Raw genomic sequence first — 9776 nt, 5'->3', positions numbered from 1 at the left:
GTGTGGGCCCCAGGCAGCAGCGCACGTGCTCAGTGACCCACAGCAGCTGATCCATGGGGTGCGGGGTGGGTGTGCTGACACCCAGGGGGACACTCATGGGGATTCTGGCAGCACCTGGTCCCACTCTGCGTGTGTTGTCCTTGGGGTGTCTGGCTGAGTCTGTGCAGGTCTCCCCTGTCCCTCTGAGCATACCCCAGGCAGTTGGAGTGGCAGGGCCTGCCCACACAATGAAGTTGGACTCTTTCTCTGAAGCATACTTGCCTTCCTGTCACCTGGCCCTGCTACAGAGTCTCCCTACCTGTCTCCTGAACCATGGCAGAAGACACAAGCTGCCAGCCTCCTCTCTGGGCTCTTCCTGTTGCCTTCCATTCTTTACCCTGCCACCAGAGAGATCAGCTTAAAACCAGACTTTTCAACTTCAGGCTGCAGCCCATGACATATGCCCCATGGGTCATGGGAAAAAAACATCTCACTCTGGAAAGTAGCAAATTTGTTTGGAAAACTCTTGCTTAAAGCATAGCCCAGAGCATGTCTTCTCCCCGCTTCTCAAGAAATGATCAATGGAGGAATCCTACTTACTTCAGATCTCTCCCCGTGTGTGTGTGTGTGTGTGTGTGTGTCTGTGTGTTTGTGTGTAGGGGGTGGTATTTTGGAGTGAATTTATTGAAGTCTAAAACATACATAAGGTACACAAATCATGTGCACAGCTCAATGAGTTTGCACAGAGCCAGCAGGCCTGTGCACACATTACTCAGCCAAGAAACAGCACTCAGCCAGCACCAGAGGCCCTTGGACCCCTCTCGTCTCTGCCTTCCCCTGACCCTACAAGGCCAACCATGCCCTGACTTCTACCATCATAGATTCATTTGCCTTAAAAAAATGTATATAGGCCAGGCACGTGGCTCATGCTTGTAATTCCAGCACTTTGGGAGGCCGAGGCGGGCGGATCACGAGGTCAGGAGTTTGAGACCAGCCTGGCCAACACAGTGAAACTCTGTCTCTACTAAAAATACAAAAATTAGCCAGACATGGTGGCAGGGGCCTGTAATCCCTGCTACTTGGGAGGCTGAGGCAGGAGAATCGCTTGTGAATCCGGGAGGTGGAGGTTGCAGTGAGCCAAGATCGTGCCACTGCACTCCAGCTGGGTGACAGAGCTAGACTCCGTCTCAAAATATATATATATATATAATGGAACAATATGTATTATCTTGTGTCTGGCTTATTTTGTTAACTATTCTATTTGCTAACCAGCTATGCACATGCATGTAGCATATACACATACCCACATAGATATACACCCATATATGTATGTACATATACATGTGTGTAATATATACATTTGTGTATATATGAATATCACATATGTGTGAAAAAATAATGTATATAAAATTTGTCCCCACATTTTGCTGAAATATTTAAAATAAAAAATCCAAACATTATGTCATTTCATCCTATATTCTTCAGTATGCATCTCTAAACAATATGGACATTATCTTACACAGCACAATGAATGGTATTATCCCACCTAACAGAATTAAAAACAATTCCTGGGCATCATCTAATATCCAGTTCATATTAAAAATTCCCAGTCTGTGAATTTATAGAAGTGCACAGATACAAGTGAGGCTGTGATCCCCACCACTGTTCCTGCCTTCTTTCCTGGCTCCTCAAGTCAGTGTCCATCAGCACTGCCTTTGGAATTCAATCCCAACTCTCCCAGGGTCTTCTGCAGTAGTCCCAAGTCTGGCACAAAACTCACAGAATGTTAAACTCAGCTAATTCAGACTCTCATTTGGTTTCTGAGTCCCTTTTAACAGCATCCACCATACAGACACTGCCTCTTTTTGAACATTTGCCCCAAACAGGTAGCACCATCTTCCTTAGTCAGGGGTCAGGTCTACTTCCTCCATTTGCGAGCGTCCATTTTTAGTCGTAGCCTTGTCCTCTGGGGTCACTCCAAATAAGCCTAGTTTCTTTTCCATGGGGAATATCTTCAGATATTTGGAGATACTTCAGATACCTCAGAACCATCCTTTCCCCACCCCGCCCCAGCCTCAGACTGTACGTTTTAGACCTTTCCTCTGGTCCCAGGCAATCCTATCAATTTACACTTGCCCCTGCATGCCCACACTTCCCTGAACCTGGGCCCTTCCTCATTCTGTCTGCCCTGTAGCTTCCCTGCCTTCACCTGCCAACATCCTATCAGACTTCTGAGGCCAATTTCACTGCTACCACCTTCGTGAGAACTTTTCTGATGTGTTCCATCCAATATAGAAAATTCTCACCCTTTGCATTAACCAGAGAACCCGGGTAGCTGCCTTGTGCTGTCAATTGTGTTCTGACTTGTTTTAAAGTTATTTGAGAATCTTTGTAATCCCTCACCAGCTTCCAAGTTCTTTGAAGACTGATCCTTTCTTACCTGCATTTGTTTTTCTGGAAATGTCTTGAAAAGCATAGGTGCTCAGGCCGGGCGCGGTGGCTCACACCTGTAATCCCAGCACTTTAGGAGGCCGAGGTGGGCGGATCACAAGGTCAGGAGTTCGAGACCAGCCTGGCCAACATGGTGAAACCCCGTCTCTACTAAGAATACAAAAATTAGCCGGGCGTGGTGGCACGTGTCTGTAATCCCAGCTACTCGGGAGGCTGAGGCAGGAGAATCACTTGAACCCGGGAGGCAGAGGTTGCAGTGAGCCGAGATTGCATCACTGCACTCCAGCCTGGGTGACAGAGAAAGACTCTGTCTCGGGAAAAAAAAAAAAAAAGAAAGAAGAAAAAGAGTAGGTGCTCACAGTATGTGCTCTGTGTTCACTAGTACATTTGGACCTTTCTGGTTATAAGTGACAGATATCCAATTCAAATTGGCTTCAACACAAAAGGGATAATTTCTGTGTAACAGGAAAGTCCAGGGAGATAAGCAGTGGAAGTACAGTGGGGTTTAGGCCATCAAACAATGTCATCAGGAACTTGCTGTTCTCCACTGCTCAGCTTTGCAGCCGTCTAGGTTGGCTTTCTTCCTGGTAGTCCGTCTTCAAGGAGTAGTAAAGACTGTAGTGTCTCAGTTGAAAAACGAGTGCTTCTCTTAAGAGTTTGAGCCACAGTCTCAAATGTGACTGACTCTCAGAAGCCAGTCTTGGGTCATTGCTACAATCCTGAACCTATCACTAACTGTAGCCAGGGAAGTGAGATATTCTGTTTGGTCAGGACTGGATCGCGTTTCCATGTGTTCACCCCAAGAGCTCAAGGGTAGGGTCACCCATGGCACATGAAATGAGGAAGTGGAGGTTCTCCAAAGGAAAATCGGGGTGCTCTTACCAGAAGAAGACTTGTTCATTAACGCTATTTGTACCAAGACTCTGGGGCCAGAATACCTGCAGTGAAATCTCAGCTCTGTTGCTTTTCAGCTCTGGAAACTTGGGCAAGTTGACCTCTTCTGATGTCAGTTTTCCCCATCATTGAATGGGGATAATAATTGTAGCTACCTCATAGGGGTGTTGCGAATATTAACTGAGTTAATGCACTATATATGATCCAATTAAAATACTGTCTGGTACCAGGTAAGCCCAATTAGAGGTTTTTATAGGTGTACCCACAGTTATTGCCTCATGCCCCCAATATTTTGTGTGTTACTCTTTATTCTTCTTGGCTGGATTGGAAGTTGCCTGAGGGCAGTGCCCATCTAGGCTTCCAGCTTCTCTTATACCCTTGAGGACAGGCTGATAGTGGCTGTGAGACCATGGCTGTGAGACCCTGGCAGCATCCTGGGCCCCCCACCACATCAGAAGTAGATAAGCCTGCCTGAGCCTCCTGGTCTGGGCCTGGAGCAAGCGGGACTCCCAATAGCCCCTTCCCCCTTGCTTTCCCAGATCCTCAGAACAGGAAGGTGGCAGAATCGTGTTTCAAAGTGGGACTTGAAGATGCTTGGCAAGAGACTCGTCCAGATGGAGGGGCAGTGGGGAAAAGCTTTATCTCCTTTAGGACTTCTGTGTCTCCCTTGCCTTACAACGTACCCAACATTCAATCCAGCGTCTTGGTGGCAGATGTGGAAGCCGAGTCTGGAGATGTCAAGGGGCTTGGCCCAGGTCACACAGCCCGCCATAGTAGGGCTGCCCTTGGAGCTTCATTTCCCAACTGGAAGCCAAACCCTGTGCCGCCTCTGCTTGTGCAGATCCTAGAACCAGAGAAGAAGCGGAGCAAGTTGTCCTGTTTCTCTTCTCCCAACCTGACAAACATTCCTACCAGGGGTGACTTCTGTTCTGACTCATAAAGATATTTCTGAATAATAGCACTGGTCACTTTATCTCTGGAATGTATCCGGCTTTTAAAAAAACAAAAAACCAAAAAACTGGTGGCAGGGAAGTACCCTCTTCCTGCCCGCCCCCTCCCCCCGCCCCCCAGGGCACTGATTCCACTCAGTCTCCTAGGGGCCTCGTGGGGGTGGCCAGAAAGGCCTCATTTGCATATGCTTTCTCAAAAGTCTTGCCTACACTTCAGTGTAACTCTAAATGTGTTCTAAGGAAATAAAAAGGTTTTGTTGTCGTTGTTTGCTTCTTGTTTTTTATTAAATTGAGGGTAACATACATAAAGTAAAATGAAGAAAATGCTGTAATCCTAAGGGCAGAGCCTGTGGATGAACTTTTACATACCCACAGATGTGTAATACCCCACTCAGATAGAGATTGTTGTTTTAAAACTATGATTATGATTGCCTCTAGAGTGATATTTCTTGTCTTCATTTCTTCTCCATTGGCATATAGCCCATTCATGAAATGGGAATCATGTTGGGTGAAGGCTTATGTGTCACATCTGAGAAGACTTTAGCTGGGAGGGTTGCTCTTGGAATTTCAAGGAGGTTGTGTAAAGCCACAGGAGAGAAAGTCATACTTGCTTCTTCCCCAGGTGTGGATCCCTGTTCATCAGTGGGTATAGCCTTTTCTCTGCTCCACACCTGAGAGATACAATACATGCCTCAGTGGCTCGTGTACCATTGTGAGTGGCTTCGTGTATCAGTAAAGAGGGGAGATGTGGTTTGAAAAAGCTGTTCAGGCTATTCCAATGTTCACTTCCACAGTAGGTGAGGTGTAAGGCTCACTGATTTACCTTATTTCCTTCATTCTGAAACACGATCCCTCGTTAGATCCCTCATGTGCTTAATGGGATCTATACTGGTTATTCCCCATTTGCTGAGTGCCCCACTAGATGCGCTCTCTACCCTTCTTTGCCATTCTCTGTGCCCTGGGAGGCCAACCTTAGTGGACTGCATTGATCAGCAGCCCCCTGCCATTTGGCCAGAGAAGGAGGTAGGAGGTAGGAGAGATGGTCTGGTATTTCTTGACCCCAACTCCTCCCTCCCTTTCAGCAGGCTATCTCTGGCAGTGGCTCCTTCCTCTACCTGCTGGATGGCCCCTCTTTCATGGTCCCAAGCTCACTAGGCTCCAATAATATGATTGCCTCCTCTTTTCAACCCTAGGGATGGTCATCATTTCCTGCTGTTACTAGGCTCTAGGTGCCTCAAGTTCCCTCTTAACTCTGCCCATACCTCTATAAGGAATTTCTCCATTAAAGCATCATCCTTTGAACCATCTGGGTTAAAGTCTGTTTCCTGATGGACCCATGACTGATTCACAGGTCTTTGGACAAAAATGGGAACACTTGCATATTCAATAGTCATCAATTATAAGATACATCTGGCTTTCAGAAATGTTACAACATCATCAAAAAGTATGGCTTACTATAAAGAAATGATGGCAGGTTCATTCAGGCATGATGGATATAGAGGACAGTGTATCATTAAGAGATGTAAGCTGGGCGCAGTGGCTCATGCCTGTAAACCCAGCAATTTGGGAGGCCAAGGCGGGCTGATCACTTGAGGCCAGGAGTTTGAGACCAGCTTGGCCAACACGGTGAAACTCCATCTCTACAAAAAACACAAAAATTAGCCGGGTGCAGTGACGTGCACCTGTAATCCCAGCTACTTGGGAGGCTAAGGCAGGAGAATCACTTGAACTTGGGAGGCAGAGGTTGCAGTGGGCCGAGATCACGACACTGCACTCCAGCCTGGGAGACAGAGGAAGACACTGTCTCCAAAAAAAAAAAAAAAAAAAAAAAAGATGGAGTTTGCTCCTGAACTTACAAGGCTGGACGCATGGCAAACAGCAAAGCGCTGGGTTTAAAGTCAGGTGAGATGGCTTTGAACTCAGGCTCTGACACTTACAGCTGGAAAATTTTGAGTAGGCTGCTGTGACACTCTGCACCTCAGCCTCCTTTCTGGCAATCCAGAGTCACTCTGCTGTCTATATCCCTTTCAGAGATGTCATGTGTAAGGACAAATGAGGCGATGTGTGTGAAAGGGCTTCATGTATCCCGTGCTGAGATGTGTGGGCCAGCACAGCTCTGAGGGGGCAGCTATTCTGGGATTCCTCATCTCTCAGGGGCCAAACACTGGCCAGGATGGACAAACAAGGAGACTGGCAAAAGTAGGGCAAGAGAGGTCTCAGAGACCCAGAGAGGCAATGAGAAGACAGCTCACCTACCCTTTTCTTCCCAGCTCATCTACCCTTTTCTTCCCACCCCAGCTTCCCCCTTCCCCTTCCCTTCCCTCACTTGACATGGCCTCTTCTCTAAGCTGAGGGATGCCGCTGAGGCTATTTGTTCAGTGGAGAATTAAGGCGCACCTCTAAGTGTAGGATAAAGTCATGTACCAGATAAAGACCATGCCTTCCAAGACCAGTAAGAGAGAGACAAAGACATTCCAACAGGAGGCAGGTCATGCCATGTCCTGGGGAAAAAGAAGAGCCTGGTGTCGGAGAATCTCAGCTGCACTCCTAACAGATCACTAACTCACTAACCAGTTCCCCTGGACAAGTTATTCAATCTCACTGTCTTCTTCTGCAACCAGGGAATAATACCCACCTCCAGCGTTTGCTGTGAGAATTTCACGGAACAAGCCCTGTATTCAGCATGGTGCCTGGCTCTGATTTTAGCACTCAATCAAGGGTCACCTCTATTTTTAGCATTCCAGGGAGCCAGAGGACCCTTTCTAACTGGATGATTCTGGAATGATTTCCCAAGGAGAGGGCACTTGGAGGCTGAATTCTCTGTATGGCAGGCACAGTTCGCTGAGGCACTCGCTCAACCGGGGGAGGTCAGTCCCGCAGCAGCACCAGGGCACAGCGCTGTGTGTCCGGCGCTGGGAGGACTGATAGGGGGTGAGCGGGCTGCGGAACGCAGGCCTCCCGGCGGGCAGAGGGAGCCAGCACGAGTTCTGGAGTAGGAGAAGGCCGGGATCAAAGCGCTCTGAGGCAGGCCAGGGCGCACCAAAGGGAGGCTAGTGAATTGCATCAGCACAGATTCCGTGATGCTCTGCAGACGTCTCCAGGCTGCTGGGCTTTACGGGAACCCACAAGAAAGGAAAGGACCGGGGAGCTGGCAGGGCGAGGGCGGGCGAGGGCGCGAGGGTGCGCTCGCCCGCGCGCTCCCGGCGGCGCCTGGCCGGGGCTGGGCGCGCCCGGGACTGCGGAGGCCGCGGAGGAAGCTCCCGCTCCCCTTCCCCCGCCTCTTTCCCCCCGCGTTACTGGAAGGACTGTGTGGGAGAGACCCAGAAGCACCCGGATTTTCGAGCCCAGGTGGGGGAGGGCGGGGCAGCCTCTACTGCTCAAAGGAAAACCAAAAGTGCGTCTGTTAGCGCCGCTCCGACACGCGGTTGCTACTGGGAGGGCTCAGGCAGGGCGCTTTGGCCGCGCCTCCCTTTGCAGCCCCCAAGACTTGGCTAGGGCGGCCTGAGGCCCGCGTGGCGCGGGTAGGGGCTGAGAAACGAGTGGGAAAGTGTCACGATTTCTTCTGTGCCCCTCCCGTCCCTACCCCCACCCCCAGTTTTCTGGGTTTTGCTGCTGCCGCTGGGGAAGGACTGATTCGTTTTGCGTCAAAGGACTGCATTTACTCAGTCCTGCTGGGAGAGGCGCGTAAACACCCAGGCAGGCCAGGACGCAGGGATGGGGAGGGGGAAGAAAAAAGCAAAGCACCCACGGCCGGCGCGCGCGTCCGCCTGCCCCACACCCCTCTCCTGGGCCTGCGGAGTTGGGGACTCTGTCCAGCGGGCAGCAGCGGAGGTGCGAGGAGTCTGGCTGGCCTCGCCTCGTCGCGCACGCGCGCGCGTCCTTGGGGATAGCGTTCAGGACAGAATGTGTTTTATAGCTGTAAACAATGACCCCGAGTATTGTTTGGGATTACCGTATCTTGGGGCCCTTGGGGCGGCCAGATGCCGCCAGCCGTCCCGGAAATGCCAGCGCTTTATATAGAGCCCCAGGAAAGCTTCGCGTTCCCGGCTCTATTTTTCTCTGCTACCAACACCCCCACTTTACAGATAAGGAAACTGAGGACAGAAGTTGTGTGACGGTGCACAGCGAGTTGTCTGCAATGGACTCTCAACACCTCTTAACATTGGGTCCTCATAAGGACCCTGTGGGGTACAGATGGCTGGCGCTACTTAAGAATTGGGTAAACTGAGGCTAACACAGACCCTGGACCAAAACCTAAGTTCCCTGACTTCCGCTACAGTACTTCTCCATTCACACACACCATCATCTCAGCGGAAGGATTGGAGCTCCAGAGCAGAGAAGGGCCTAAGGTCATGTCTCCAAACTCCTTCACTTTATAGGAGGAAACTGAGGCCCAGAGAGGTTAAGGAATTCGTCCAAGATCTCACAGCTCGTAAATAGCGTAGCCGGGCGTTCCTGCTCCAAGGTCTGTGCTCTGTACCCTGCGCCGCGCCCCTCTCAGCCCCGCCCAGCGAGGGAGGAGGACCCAAATGTCCGGCAACCCGCGCCCTGAACTTCGCTCCAAAACAGCTGAAGACGACAACGTTGGGGCACACCCTCTCGCTGGCTATTTTTTTTTTAAATTCGTAACAGTCTGGAGTTTGCTTATAAACGCCCGATTACTCTTATTAGATGCGTCCTAATTGCCCGGCGTACAGGGCGGCCGGAATGTCTTGACTGGTTAATTTCATCTTCAAGGCTACTCCTAACGAATTAACTGTAGGACCGAAAACATGAAAAACAAAAAACAAAAAGGGAAGCGGTAGGCAGACCGCCACGGAGGGAAAAATAGGCAGGCCAGCCCCGCCCGGCGCCGTGCCCCGCCAAGACCCGGCCGCAGGGCGGCGCGGGCACCCTGCGCGCCCGCTGCACTCGGCGGCGCCGCGGAGGGCGCCTACGACCGCGCGCAGCCGCGCCCTCCCTGCGAGCGGCTCTGCGCGCCCGGCTCCCGGCCTCCCGGTGGCGCCGCACCGAACCGCCCGTCTCGCCGTCAGGGCTGTGATTATTTTCTAAAATCCGGAGCTGAGACCCGCGCGGCCGCTCTCGGGGCCCCGCCCCGAGCCCCTTCCCAGGGCGGGGGAGAGGCCGCAGCGCACTCGGGAGCGGGCGAGGGAATCCCTCTCCCTCCACGTCACCCGAAAGCGAGGAAACCCGCACTCGCGTCCTCTAACGCAAATGACCATCTTTGGCAACGTGCGCCAATGGAACAGACCAAGGGCGCTGGGCCCGGGGGGTGAGCGGGGGACTGGGGAGGGCCGGGGCTGCCTCGGCGCCCCCGAACCGTGCGTGCCGCCCGCTCCCGCCCGGGCCACCGCCTGGCTTCCTCGCGCGGGGTGCGCGGTTGGCGTCAGCGCGGCCGGGAGCCGGGGCTGGGAGGGGAGAGCTGCGCCCGCCTCCTCCCCTCCCGCGCCTCTTCCTCCTCCGCGGCCTCCTCCCCCCGCCTCCTCGTGCGCTCCTCCCTGC

The sequence above is a fragment of the Pan troglodytes genome, chromosome 12 (assembly GCF_028858775.2).
Source record: "Pan troglodytes isolate AG18354 chromosome 12, NHGRI_mPanTro3-v2.0_pri, whole genome shotgun sequence".
Taxonomy (NCBI): domain Eukaryota; kingdom Metazoa; phylum Chordata; class Mammalia; order Primates; family Hominidae; genus Pan; species Pan troglodytes.
This window is presented reverse-complemented; position numbering follows the sequence as displayed.